At 41.5% G+C, this 15463-nt stretch overlaps 1 protein-coding gene across 2 annotated transcripts in view; it reads left to right on the top strand.

Annotated features, from left to right (window-relative positions):
• Positions 1-15463, top strand: part of HIVEP2 (HIVEP zinc finger 2) — a 278510-nt gene that overhangs the window by 105067 nt on the left and 157980 nt on the right. Inside the window, exon 1 of one of the 2 annotated variants that reach the window (XM_089668635.1) lies at positions 4107-4382. The exons of the other annotated variant lie outside the window; for it this stretch is intronic. The gene's annotated coding sequence lies outside the window, so the exon portion shown is untranslated. Of the gene's footprint in view, positions 1-4106; positions 4383-15463 lie in introns of those variants that run through there. 2 annotated transcript variants of the gene reach the window in all.

The raw sequence follows: 15463 nt of genomic DNA, 5'->3' as shown, positions 1-15463 counted from the left end.
ACATAGTATATGTAGATTCTCTAATGTGAAACAATGAAAAAAATGAATAATGGATGATGTATCTTGTCACTTGATATGGGCAGAGAGGTATGACATTGTTGTATTGTTTTGAACACTGTTTTTGTTACCTAGGTAAGGTGCTGCCTTGCACAAATCCCTTGAGCCTAAAGAATTGCGCAGCGTTTTCAGTAAGGAAACTAGAATAGCTTGTCATTCTTGTATCTCCTAAGTCTTAGAGGAGTAGTACTTCTCTGGGGTTTTTCCGTAGCCAGCTTATTGTCTTTTATTTGCTTTCTGAATACCATCTTAAAACTACCTGTTTCTGCATGTGTTCATGTCACACTAGTTAAAAATGTATATTTCATGGACTCAGAGGTGTGACAACGCTTGCTTGGAACTGTAAGTGTGATAATGTCATTGTATATGGCACAGCAGTGTTACAGCACATGATATAGTGACATCATTGATAATTCCCATATGATAGCCTTGAACACAGCAATATGGTGTATTACATGTTCAGCTGCTGATTGTAGGAACTGCCATCAATTATACTGGCTGAATTCCTGGGGCTAAAAGAGACAGAAGTGTTTTGTTTCCCTTTGACGAGAGAACCACCATATTTTGTTTCTCCTTGAAATTTTGATTTGTGTTTCCAGGGCTTCCCCTGATGCTGGCGGCAAGAGTGGAGGGATCCTGGAAATAAAAGACGCATCATTTATGCGTTACACCCTGTTTACTTCTAGGGAGTTGATTTAAAAATACAAGAGCAGAGCAAAGTGACACAATAGTGAAGTGGCCTCTAAACTGCAGTCCGGGGCCCTTTGCTTGCCTTTATTCAGCCTTGGGGCACTGTTCCTCCCACCGAATCAAGATACTATTGCTCTCACTGACACCAACAATGGGGCATAATTCCTGTTACTGGCATCAACAACGGGGCACTATTCCTCCCACTGACATCAATGATGAGGCATTATTCCTCTCACGTATATCAATGATGGGGCACTATTCCTCCCACTTGTATCAATGGTGGGGCACTATTCCTCCCACTGACATCAATGATGAGGCATTATTCCTCCCACTTATATCAATGATGGGGCACTTTTCCTCCCACTGACAACAATGAGGGAGCACTATTCCTCCCACTGACAGCAATAATGAGGCACTATTCTTCCTACTGACAGCAATGAGGGAGCACTATTCCTCCCACTGACACCAATGATGAGGCATTATTATTCCCACTTATATCAATGATGAGGCACTATTCCTCCCACTGACATCAATGAGGGAGCACTATTCCTCCCACTGACGCAAGATACTATTGCTCTTACTGACACCAACAATGGGGAATAATTCCTGTTAGTGACATCAACAACAGGCAACTATTGCTCCCACTGACACCAATGATGAGGCACTATTCCTCCCACTTATATCAATGATGGGGCACTATTCCTCCCACTGACAACAATGAGGGAGCACTATTCCACCCACTGACACCAATGATGAGGCACTATTCCTCCCACTTATATCAATGATGGGGCACTATTCCTCCCACTGACAACAATGAGGGAGCACTATTCCACCTACTGACATCAATGATGGGGCACTATTCCACCCACTGACAGCAATAATGAGGCACTATTCCTCCTACTGACATCAATGATGGGGCACTGTTCCTCCCACTGACACCAATGATGGGGTACTGTTCCTCCCCCTAATGCCAAAGATGCACTGTTTACTTCCTGGCTGCCAGGATAATTTATACTTTAAATGGCCACAGTCTGGCCCCCTAAAGTCTGAAGGACAGTAAACTGGACCTTTGTTTAGAAAGTTTGGAGAAACTAGCCAGCTTTCTTTTTGGAATTTAGGGCTCATTCACATGGGCATAGGCATATTTTCTGTAGAACACAAGCTTGTGCTGCCAAAGCTAGCAGAAGAACCTGTGCAAATTGTGCACAGAAAATACATGTGTTTATACGCTTGCAAATTTTGATTTGTGTTTACAGGGCTTCCTGTGATGCTGGCAGCAAGAGTGGAGGGTTCCTGTAAATAAAAGACGCATCATTTATGCGTTACACTCTGTTTACTTCTAGGAAGCTGATTTAAAAATATGGGAGCAGAGCAAAGTGACACAATAGTGCAGTGGTCTCCAAACTGTGGCCCGGGGGCTGGATGTGTTCCTTTGCTTGCATTTATCTGGCCCCTGGGGCACTTTTTCTTCCACTGATGCAAAATACTATTGCTCCCATTGACACCAATAATGGGGCATAATTCCTGTTAATGACATCAACAACGGGGCACTATTGCTCCCACTGACAACAATGATAGGGCACTATTCCTCCCACTGATAACAATAATGGGGTACTATTCCTCCCACTAACACCAATAATTGTGCACTTTTTCCCCCACTGACATCAATGATGGGGCACTATTCCTCCCACTGACACCAACGATGGGACACTATTGCTCCCACTGACACAAACGATGGCACAATTTCTCCCACTGACACCAACGATGGGGCACTATGCCTTCCACTGACACCAATGATGGGGCACTATTGCTCCCACTGACACCAACGATGGGGCACTATTGCTCTCACTGGCACCAACGATGGGGCACTATTGCTCCCACTGACACCAACGATGGGGTACTGTTCTTCCCCCTAATGCCAAAGATGCACTGTTTACTTCCACTGACACCAGGACAATTCCTACTTCCAATTGCCACAGTCTGGCCGCCTAAAGTCTGAAGGACAGTACTTGACCTTTGTGTAAAAAGTTTTGAGACCCCTGCAGTAGTGGAACAGATGCCATAAGGGTCTTCTGTTCGAATCCCAACCACAGCACCACCTGCCTGGAGTTTGCATGTTCTCCCTGTGCCTGCGTGGGTTTCCTCCGGGTACTCCGTTTTTCTCCCACATTCCAAAGACATGCTGGTAGGTGAATTGGCTCCTGTCTAAATTGGCCCCAGCTTTCTTTTTGATATTTGGGGCTCATTCATATGGACATATGCATATTTTCTGTAGAACATAGGTTTGTGCTGTCAAAGCTAGCAGATGAACCTGTGCAAATTGCACACAGAAAATACATGTTTTCAACGTTTACAATTCTTCTAGTGACTTCTGCATGTATGTATATATGTATTTACACACATTATTACGCGTGTACATGCATACAAATCTGTAGATATATACAACCCCAGTCAAAGCTGTGTCCTACTTTTTTTATATGCTGCTAAACATTTTTTTTTGTAGACACAGCTCTGTATACGGCCCCATTGATTTCTATAGTGCACATCTAAACTTGGTATTTTAGTCGCATGTTTAAATGAGTCCTAATGCAAGGCATCTGACTAGACCCACAGGCATTGCTTCCAGATGTAGGGGCTTTATGGGATTTGTAGTTTCCCCACCGCTGGACTGCTGAGGTTGCCTACCCCTGCGTCTCTTGAATGACAGTTATGAGTCTGCTGGAGCTGCTGACATCATATCCAAGATGGCAGCCTCCAGCAGCAGTCCCAGGGCTTTTGGATAGAGAGGGTTTATTGTTAACATGTTAAATGCCCAAATAATCCTGTGGGGTTACTGTTGTTGAAATGAATGGTCTGGCAACAGGGTCTCTTTAACATTTTTGATGAGCAGTAATGTGATATTGATGTTTGATCATTATAATTTTCACTTGTAATTGCAATCCTTTACAATGAATCATTTGCTTTGAGCTTGATGGTAACTTGATTCTGGTATTGTCAATAAAAAGAAAAGCTTTGATGTTTTCTGCCTGTGGAAAAGAACGTATACAGAAACAATCCATGGACACCCGTGATTGCCAACACTACAATGCTGTGTGTGCTGCAGAGTTCAAACATTGCACTACCACCACACAGCTGCAGGTCTCTAGTAAGCATATCTAAATGTGTCTGTTGAAGATTCCCTATGGGGGCCCTGTAGCTATTTTTAAGCCTGGATATGCGTCATCAGTGGGTATTTTCTCTAGTGACTCGCTGACATCAGTAGGTCTCCTCCTGCACCCTGTATCAGTGAGTGACTTATGATTGATGGGAGTCTCGGCTGCAGTTTAGATTTTTTTTTGTCTCTTGGGAATGAATAACAAGAATTTCAAGTTCTTTATTGAATGGCTGGGGACACGAGATTGCAGCATAAGAAGATGCAGGCACTACAGATTCCTTTCTTTCTGAAAGCGATATGTGATGGTCATTCTAAGGAGAGTGTACAATGACAAAGTGTGGGGGTTAAAATTTCAACTCGGATGCTAAAATCTGTAATTCCTGCCGATTTGCTTTGTGACGGAAGAAAATCCAGCCTAGTGTTTTAATTCTCTTCTTCAGAAGTGACTGGCTTGGAGTCTGCCTTTTTAATACGACCTTGGGTAGGTTTATCTACATGCGTCCCCAGTAATAACGGTTTCATTGAATGCTGTCTTGATTCATCCTGCTTGTGTGACAAGAGGAACACTCTTTAATCGTTGGCTTCATTAATCACTGTCATTATAGGCGATTTAGGACTGTAATTCTGGCTGCGATACAGCACAGTTGTGTCTATGCATCTGTAAATGTGCAAGTTCCAGAATTCAGGATTAAGATTTTTGCCAAGTCATTGTAAAATTCACAGGGGTTCGAAGTCTTAAAATAGCATGCAAGCTCTGAACCCGAAGCTACGGTTGATTGGGACAGAAAGATAGTAAGTAGCACAGTATGGTTCTAGGCTTAGCAGTACTACACAGACCTGTACCTCGCTGTAATTCATTACACATGGCACAGTGCCTGGAAAGCCTGTTTTGATTTTTGATATGATTCACAAGGCTACCGAGAGATGTTAAAGTGGAATGGCCTACCTGGAGTTAATCACCAAAGGGTGTTTAAAGGCCAAAGGTGGCATTAACAAATTGATCTGACAAGATTTAGTATTTTGGTACTAAGTTCTAATAAAAATGTAATGCCGTAAAATTCCAGGCCCTTTTAAATAAGGCTACATGGCCACCGCACAGGACTTTTCTTCCCCCTTTTCATGTTTGATATTCACAATAAAGTATGGTGGGTTCAGTTAAACTATGTAATTTACTTTAACAGCATTCTTCATTTTATCCTGATCATTTGCAAACATATGTATTGTACTTATCAAAATAGCTCACGTTGAAACAAATGGAGTAATGCAAGTTCCTTACTGCATACGCTTAATGTACAGGTCACATACATGGAGGATGGAGGTGAGGGGAGGGGGTTAATGTGCAAGATAAGGGAGGGGAATGCATTAATATATAGGTCGGAGATGGGAGGGGAGTAAGGTGTACAGAGTGCACTCAGAGAAGAGGAGGGGGTTGAAAGTGTTAAAAAAATCATCAAAATTAACCACCCTGCAGTCATTCAATCTTTTATTCACAAATACTCTTTCTGTTGTGAGAGGAAGGGGATGGCTCTCAAATGTAAACAGATTATAGTGTTTACATTTGTGATTGCTGTGATTGGTCATCACAGTGATCAGAAGACACAGTGCCAATCCAATTGGCACTGTGCGTTTTGTCTGTCTAATGACAGCACTATCACAGGTAAGGGACGTGCACATAGAATGTAAACAGTGCATCCTTTAAAGAATGGTGCTCCAGAACACCGCATACAAAACTACCCCTTTTTAAAATGTAAAGCCAAAGTGAAGTGGTTAAAAAGACCCTGTCACCAGGCCTTTCATTAAACTAAATCTTTCCATATGTTTATATATACATTAAACGTATTTTATGCATGGGTTTTGTGTAGACATTCAAAAGCCCTGGAACTGCTGCTGGTGCTGCCATCTTGGATGTGATGTTAGCAGCCCCAGCAGACTAAGATATGTCACCCAAGTGATACCTAAGTAGTACACCCTTAGTTATATAGGGAGGTGAGAGGAGGTATGGAGGAAATGGGCCAGTCACAAGAATATTTAGAGACTCCCAGAAGAGTAGAGGACTATTATGTGCAATGAGGGATGATGCTGTTCTAAGGAACTGACTACTAATTTTTACTACCAAACTCAGAGGCATATTGCAAGTGAAAACAAATCATGAATGGAAAGGAAAGCACTGCAAATAGGCATTTTAATTACTTTTAATTACTTGTACCTGCAGTTTTTTACATTGATGGCTCTTTAAGGGCTTCTTCACACCAAGTCATGGGCGGCCATGTCCAGCACAGTCTCAATGAAAGACAAGGCAAAAAGCTTTGTTCCCTCTAAGTCCAGTTCACACCACCGCAGCGCATGTACTTTTTTCAAACGCAGCCTGATGCAAAACACTCCATCAACTCGCAACATGCTGCCAACAAAAGAACTGAATGAAATGTCACTTGTGACAAAAATCGGTGCATCAGTACTGTTTCTTCTCAGCAAACACCAACAATTATGTGATCGGCATGGCTGCTGGTGCAAATGAGTCCTTGGCGTGAAGAAGATCTAAGAAAAGGTTCCATAAGGTCTCCATTGTATAGCCGGAAAAGCTTCTTCTGCAGGCCTCTCTTATTTAGTTACCTTTTTTTGACTTTAGGGCAAAGCATTGCTCATCTGCCTGTATCCTGTCCAATAGAAGTGCTGCTATTGCCCAATGAAGCACTGTCACTGAATGGAGCTGTTCAGTTGGGCAGGGCTTAACCCTAAGGACAAGCGCTTAGCTTTTATCATTACTAATAGTGGTTACTTTTTAGTACATGCTCTTAAGGTGGACATTTGGGCTTGTTCACACTGTAACTAAGAGGTGTCACATGGTAGGAGGTTTTGAGCCTGCCAAGTCCAACCCAGATTATTGGTACTAATGCAGTGAAAGCTCCATGCACATATTGGTGGTCTATGCCTATTTTGTGCTCGATCTCTATCCAACACCTCTCTGAGCATAGCCTTAGTTTTAAACTTTTAAACCTTTAAGTTGACTGACCAGTTTGTTTTAATAAACCCTTCATAGGTCTGTATATGTTTATTCTGTTTATTTTTTTTTTTTACTATTTTTGGTACTGAAACTAAACAAAATTATGTCAAAATTAAAATGGAAAAGGAATCGACAGTTATTTTGGCATAGAAAACAATGCCTGCTGGGACTTGTAATCATTCAATAGTCTAAAAGCTAAAGATTGCCCGAATCTTAGTCATCAGGATTGTGTATCATTTACAGGAGAGCTTAGAATGTGGTTATTAGTAAGTTCAATTGCTGCAGCAATATGTAGGCTACAATTGCAGTCTATCCATGTGACTTGTAAGTAAATCGGTATCAGGTCATTTCAACTGTCATTATGATGAATGGCACACTGCTCAAGCCAGTTTAAAACAAAGACAATAATTAAGGTACCTGATATAAAAATGCCTGTGTTTTTAGCTCAAGGCAATGCATGCTTTGCAGTAAATTTCATTGTTTTTTTGTCTTTACAATATTTTTTTTGGTTGGCCATTCAGAAGGAAACATTATAAATAGTGTTTTTATATCACTGGTGTAATATTAGGTGTGCATATGATTTATAGCTTTCTGTATTAGTTTACATTTATCATAGTTAGTATTTTACTTAGCTATTGTACTGCATCCTCATTAAAGGAAATATGAATGCTTTTTTTTATGTATGATATGCAAATGTCAAAAACACATTAGGCATAATTTTGAGCAGTGCAAAGAGCAGTAACTTGTGCAAAGTGCAATAGTAGGTCTGGAATGAAGGGTGCAAGTAGCAGGTCTACATTTTGTATTTAAATTACTTGTGCCAGATAACAGTCTGAGATTAAGCTAAAGAGGCAAAAGATGACAGGTTCTCATTCTGGTGGATGGCCATTCACGGCTCCAATTTTGGCTGAATCAGCTGAAATTTGAGTTGTGGGTTACCCTATTGACACCATCCAACTCAACAAATTTGGATTGAGAAAGGTGCTGGATGTAAAATTCGTGGCCGAACAGTGACTGGAGCCAATCAGATATTGGGGTATTCTGGCAGTGAAAGGTATTGTGGCTACTTAAATACAGTAGCCATCAGGGGAGTTTCCCAAGGGAAATAGAGTGGTTCCTCTTGTTTAGCCGTAAATCGCAGGGTAAGTGAGTGCTAAGGTAAAATGATAAATAAGTGATAAATAAGTGGAAGGAGAAAACAGCAGCTGAACACCAAAAAGGCACCATATAAACCTCCAGAGTAATCAAAATAAAGCAAGGTGCAGCGCTAAAATGTTATGTTTAGGACATATAGACATCTTTATGCAAAAAATACAATAGAATAAAACAGTATAATAAAACAATATCAAGGTGCAAGTAAAAGTGTCACCTAATGGTGACTATAGGTGATTGGGCACTAGACCAAAATACAGTCTATAGCGTGAGCAGAAAAAATCCCAAATGATCTTCAAAAAATCCAGTGGCTGGATCCGTGGATGAGGTGATGGATATATAAGGATTGCGCACTCACCAGATATGCAATTTCAATGCGCATTTAAAGTAGATGATCTCAGGACATCAAGGATCCTTATGTGGGTCTGGTCAGATCTGGTCAAATGCCCCTCACTGCTTGATAGTGTTGCCACGTTTGGAAATAGCCACTCTGCAGATGTAAATGGCTATCACCGGAGCTCAAAGAACAAAAGGAGGCCAGATAGTGTAATATCCTTATGGCAAGGAGTGTTTATTCCCCAAAAAAACGGTACAGGTAGGAGCAAGAAAGATACTGACACATACATATGCAAATGGCCGCCCTACAGGGAGCGGCTACAGCGGTGTGACGTCACGCCGACTGGCGCCACGAGGGCCCCGGTGGTCGATTGCATATGTATGGGTCAGTATCTTTCTTGCTCCTACCTGTACCATTTTTTTGGGAATAAACACTCCTTGCCATAAGGATATTACACTATCTGGCCTCCTTTTGTACTTTGAGCTCCGGTGGGAGCCATTTACATCTGCAGAGTGGCTATTTCCAAACGTGGCAACACCATCAAGCAGTGAGGGGCATTTGACCAGATCTGACCAGACCCACATAAGGATCCTTGATGTCCTGAGATCATCTACTTTAAATGCGCATTGAGATTGCGTATCTGGTGAGTGCACAATCCTTATATATCCATCACCTCATCCACGGATCCAGCCACTGGATTTTTTGAAGATCATTTGGGATCTTTTCTGCTCACGCTATAGACTGTATTTTGGTCTAGTGCCCAATCACCTATAGTCACCATTAGGTGACACTTTTACTTGCACCTCTTGTTTAGCCCACTGGGGTGGAGAGAATCGTAAATGTGTGTGACTAGCCTTATAGGGGATCTTATGTCTGTCAGGTGCCATAAGATAATCCAACACAGACATGTCTGTTTACACCCTCTTACATCAGATTTGAACATATCTGCTAAAAACAGATGGAAGAGGATCAGATTGGATCAGATGAAAGTCGGGTGTAAACTGGCAGGCAGTCCGTTTATATCTTACCGCCCATAGTGGAGAGCTGCCTTTGTCTGTGTCAGCTCTGCATAAGAGGAGCATACATTGACCAGTAATCCGCTTGCTGAGCAGTTGGACTCCAATGGATCCCGCCCCGTGTGAAAAGGGTAGCAATCCTCCCAATGACCACCAACGTAAGGTGCATTCTCCACAGTGACCATCACACAAATGTACCGTGAGCTTTAGATAATTAGCAAAAATTAGTAGCTGGTTCCCTAAGACCAGAAAGTTATTTCAAGGGTTCCTTCATGTTGAAAAGTTTGAAAAAGGCTGCTTTAGCATGATACGATTGCGATACAATGCAAGACAATTTTGTGATCAAGTTAGTTAATGAAAGAAGAAAAAACACAAATAATATAATCGTACAGATTTCCCTACTGTTACTGTAGCTAAACGTTATCATATTTTTACCATAACAGTCATATAAATACCTGCATGTAGCTAATCACCCAACAACCCACTTACAGCTGTGTTAAAAAATGGCTAAACCACATGGACTTTCATGGATTTAAATCTCATTCTACTGAATGACGTAACCAGTTATGAGTAGTTACTTTATCTGCATCACACTAAATTGAATATGTCAAAAATTATGTGATTGCTAATAAGAGGTATGTGTGCTGCTTGAGAAAATGTCAGTCCATTATAGGCTGTACTGTGCAGTTAAAAAGAAAATGAACATAGTTGATTGCTATCTTACCTATCTGGGGTACCTGTAGAGATCCATAGGCTCAAACATGGACACTGACATCTTATCCAGTGGATTTTGGATGGTTTATATAACAATTTTCTTAAGTCTATAGTTATTAACTAATTATAGAAATAATTTTGTTAAAGTATAACTAAGGCTCATTTACATTAGCTTTTTTTAAGCTCCTAGAAGCTGTTATAAGAAAAAAATTTCTGCTCCTAGAAGCTAAATAATGTTATAATATGTGTCACTATTTTAGCCTATTAGCGTTTTTTGAGCTTTGGTATCCAGAAGCAGAAAATGAATTGTTCTGTACAGTTTTTTGGACTGTTTTTCCAGCACAATAAAACGCTAAATGCTCCTAAACGCTAATAAATGCTACTAAAACGCTTCTATCAGCTTTTTTCTAGCTTTTTTCTACATGTACTGTAAGGACGGCAGTAAAATGCTAACTCTACTAAACTCTACTAAAATGCTACTAAAATTGCTATTACCAGCGTTTTTTCCAGTGTTTTTGAGCTTAAAAAAAACATTAGTGTGCATGGAGCTTAAAAGAAAATTTCTTGGTGTTTTAAATAGTGGAAAGTGGTGACCCTGATCTGCAGATTTACTCTCTCATATTGTCCTGATCACCAATGTAACGGAAACGAAAGTGAGAGAAAACCAAAAATTTTGCGTTGCCACTAGAACAGAAATGTAGGGGAACTCTTCCAACAGGAACAATTAATTTCATGTCAGCTGTCTAAGAGGGGATTTCTCTCACATTGGACAGCGATCTTCTCCTTTCCTATTGAGTCTATTAGACAGTAAGTGAAAGGAAATCTCCCTAATGAGATCCAGATGGCAAACAAAACAGTTTGCTTTTTATGGGAAAAAGTAATAAGGGGTACTAATGTAGCCCATATTCATTCCCCTGAGGGGCAGGATATCTTAGGCTATGGTTCACAGACCTCCCACAGGTTCGACATTGTACAGGGGTCAGCAGTATATAGGGCAGAGTTAGTGTTTTGTACGGCAGTGTGCTGAAGTCAGTAGTTTGTAGGGCAGAATATAGGGGTCAGCAGATGGAGAACATCAGGTCAGCAGGGCAGAGGGCAGCAGTCAGTAGGGCAAGTGGACAGGGTCAGCTGGGCAGAGGACAGGGGTCAGAGTTCAGAGGTAAGTAGTAACACAGAGAACAGGGTCAGTAGAATGTAAGCAGAGGTGAGATATACATAAAGCACATTGCAGCTGCCTGTTTGTATATACAGCCCTGGCCATTTACTCCTCTCACTCAGAGGCCACTATAATGCAAAATAAATGTTGATGTCTGGCAGGTTTACACATCTGCATTGTAGCCGACAGCCTTATATAACATTGAGATTCTGTCATTATAGCCTGCTGCCTTTTCATCCATATACAGCCTTCAGTTACCTGTACTGCAACATGAGTCCCACCTGACTCTCCTGAGGCTGCCTTACACAGCTCATGGTTGTGCAGTGCTGGCTAGGCAGGGGCTACCATGGCTCAGTAACTGGCGCTGTCTATCTCATTTGCATCCAGCCCCACCCCTTACTTAGTACTTCCTTCAGCACCATGTTAAATATTGTGGATTGCAGCTCTGATCTGAGAGGTGGCAGGCATAGTCAGAAGCTGGTGGCATGTCGGGGTCTTGATCTACCTGTCAGATTGCTGCTATCGACAGATAGATCGTGATCGACGGGTTGCCAACTCCTGCCTTAAGGGGTTAGGTCACCTTTACCAATGGACTGTTTGCACGTAAGGGGCACAAAAACAAACTGTGCAGCTCTGATTAAAGTTGGATAATGCCCTTATTATATGTATAGTCCATTTACATACCACCTGAAGCCTTGCCGAAACACTCCCAGAGATGGTTTTATCCTTTTCTGTCTTGTTGCTAGAACATTGCCAGTACACTCCAAGCTATTGCTGCTCACTCCCACCATCATAGGAACAAGCTCTCAAACACATACCTATCCATCTTCTCAGTCATGGCAACACAGAGCTATTGCAACAAGGTAGAGAGCAAATGCAAAGGGCTTTGAATTGGCTGGGGTTGTCTTAGCTATATCTAATAACAAGGCAGGACAGGATGATGCTGTCTCTGGGAGCTGTTCAGCCAGTCTTTGGGAAGAATATAAATGGCCTACACCTATAATAAGGGCATTATTCAGCTTTGGTCAAAGCTTCACAGCTTGTTTTTATCTGCAGGTTGCCCTTACCTGCATTTTTTGGTAAAGGTGAACTAAACCTTTAAAGCCTAAATTCTGTTGTCTGTTAATGTATATCTATTCTTAAGAGTTGGCACTCATGACCTTGTAGTCAAAAGCACAGATCAAATCTTAAAACTCAGGCATACTGCACGGCACGACCTTGTAACAGCTTGATGCAAGACTTTACAGCTTTTGCTTTGCTGTGAACCTTGGAGTTCCAGTAAAAAGTGTGCTTGGATTGCCTGGACATGAACATGAGTAAATCAGAAACATTTGTAAGCAAAGGAAAAAAATGCTACGCATGATTAATGGGTCTCTTTTAATATACACTATTTTCAAAGGACAGTTTGTTTGTAGAACTTGTAGTACATCTAGCTCCGCCGCAGACAGCAATCCCAAAGGACGTGAGTAGTTTTTTCCTACTGCTTAATGCACCAGCTGTTTAAATTACACCAAGCACTCCATTGACAATGGCAAATGTTTTTAGGAATTTCCTTCTTTCATATAAAACTGATAAAAGGATGTGGGCACAGCAGGAGTGGAAAATCCGAGGTGTATTACTTACAAGTCTTCAGCATTCCTTCAAAAATGCTTTGACCCACACAGCAAATCTTCCACATCTGCTGGAAGCTGCTGGTGAATGAGGCTGCGCTTGGACTTGAATATGTTCTGTATTTTCACTAATAACTCCTTAATGAATACGTATTATTTTTCTGTGTTCGTTTCATGTTCAGGACTTCTCCTTTACGCTCATGTAATCACTGGTGTTATTTTTTATAAACCCTAAAGCAAGCTGTCTTTCAGGAACAGTCAAACCCAGGGTAAAATTTATTGCCTGGCTGCCTCTATAATTTACACTAATGTTATAGATCTATCTCTAGAGAGTCTGTAGTAGTTTGTCTGCAGATATTAGATTCATGATATATTAGCATTACATTTTAATGGGGAAGGGAGGTTTGTTTTACAAGGAGATAGAAAGCGTTGCAGCAGAACTGGCCAGTTGTGCCAAACATTAGTCGGGATCCCTAGAAAAAGTTTATATGAAATGTAAAAGTCCGAAAATAAGCAATTCAGTTTGTTAAGATACATTTGTGTCAGGTTTTGTAAAATAAAATGTGTTGGTGGTGTTACTACATTGCTCTTTTTTTGGTATGGCTGACCCATAGTGAAACATTTGACATTAAAATTATTTTTACCATTGATCTGTAAAGAACTACATTGGTTCATTGGCAAGCATGCCTAAATGGGTTTGCAGCTTTTATTTTAATTTTGTGTCTTTAGATCACTTGTATTTATTTTGTTTGAACATGTCACATAACACACTGCAAACGGGATCTGTATGAGGAACATTCCTTTAGATGCATGAATTCAGTCTTGTCTGTGTAAGAACAGTGATTCATTCCAAGCTGCAAGCTGTTCCCAGAGAAAAATCTGAAATTCAGGAATATAAAAAACTACACTTGCAAGGAATATCTTAGGACTGCTGTGTTAGGACTGCATAACACCTCCCTCTCTTCTTCATAACAGGGTGAGGTATTCTGGGGTTCACGGAGATAACAGGGCACAATGCTAAAGGCAGACACACATGGATGGACATTTGGTTGGTTTAGCAGAGACCAGCTGAATTTCAGACAATGAATGGGCATTGAAGTCGATCTACAGTTTAACTTCTGTACCGTCGCCCTGTCACACCTTCCCCATTCGGTCCTTAGGCTATAGCCTACAACACTGATCAGTTTATTCTAACAGTGGAGAAGTCTCTCCGCTGTCAGAATACAATAGCTCAGTGAGGAGGAATTCCCCATTCACATTAAGTGTGTGGATAGAGGAATCAAATCATTTTCTTTATTCAACCCACTGGCTGAATGAAAAAAACTGGCTCATCTATGAGCTGCTTAACTGATAACTGATAGTCCCAAGGCAGAGAGTACAGGAAGTTATTATTTCATAAGATTTGTGGCTGGATGTTTAGCTTTTTTTTTCACTTGTCAAACAGGAATAATAAAACACCTTCAATGATGTGAATTGTCGTGCGATAAAACACACTAGTGTAAAATCACTCCTGGCTCAGGGCCAACATTTGGTCCCTGAGCTCCTTTGAAACAACAGTCACACACAGGGCTGCCTATTCAAATGAATGGGCTGCCCTATGAGCAACACGTGTTTTCTTGTGAGAATTGTGCTAACAAAATTCGTGAGTGGGATCACAAGTTCCGCTACACGTATTGTGAATGGGGCCCTAATATAATGTCTGTAACATGTCAAACATAAAGCAGAGAATGCTGAAAGTAGCACAAATGCACAAATGTACAAAATATATGAGGTACACTATATTGCCAAAAGTATTGAGATGCCTGCTTTTACACACACATGAACTTTAATGGCATCTCAGTCTTAATTCGTAGGGTTCAGTATTGAGTTGGCCCTCCCTTTGCAGCTATAACAGCTTCAACTCTTCTGGGAAGGCTGTCCACAAGGTTTAGGAGTGTATCTATGGGAATGTTTGACCATTCTTCCAGAAGCACATTTGTGAGGTCAGGCAATGATGTCAGACAAGAAGGCCTGGCTCGTAGTCTCCACTCTAATTCATCCCAAAGGTGTTCTATCGGGTTGAGGTCAGGACTCTGTGCAGGCCAGTCAAGTTCCTCCACCCCAAACTCACTCATTCATGTCTTTATTGACCTTGCTTTGTGCACTGGTGTGCAGTCATGTTGGAACAGGAAGGGGCCATCCCCAAACTCTTCCCACAAAGTTGGGAGCATGAAATTGTCCAAAACGTCTTGGTATGCTGAAGCCTTAAGAATTCCCTTCAGTGGAACTAAGGGGCCAAGCCCAACCCCTGAAAAACCACGCCACGCCATAATCCCCCCTGCACCAAACTTTACACTTGGCACAATGCTGTCAGGCAAGTACCGTTCTCCTGGCATCCACTAAACCCAGACACATCCATCGGGTTGCCAGACAGAAGCGTGATTCCTCACTCCAGAGAACACGTCTCTACTGCTCTAGAGTCCAGTGGAGGTGTGCTTTACACCACTGCATCTGATGCTTTGCATTGCACTTGGTGATGTAAGGTTTGGATGCAGCTGCTCGGCCATGGAAACCCATTCCATAAAACTCTCTACGCA

Source organism: Staurois parvus, unplaced genomic scaffold, assembly GCF_062004578.1.
Source record: "Staurois parvus isolate SC_StPar_1 unplaced genomic scaffold, SC_StPar_1.0 ptg000059l, whole genome shotgun sequence".
In the NCBI taxonomy this organism is placed as follows: Eukaryota; Metazoa; Chordata; class Amphibia; order Anura; family Ranidae; genus Staurois; species Staurois parvus.
Note: the sequence above shows the minus strand (reverse complement) of the source record. Positions and strands in the feature narration are given on the sequence as shown.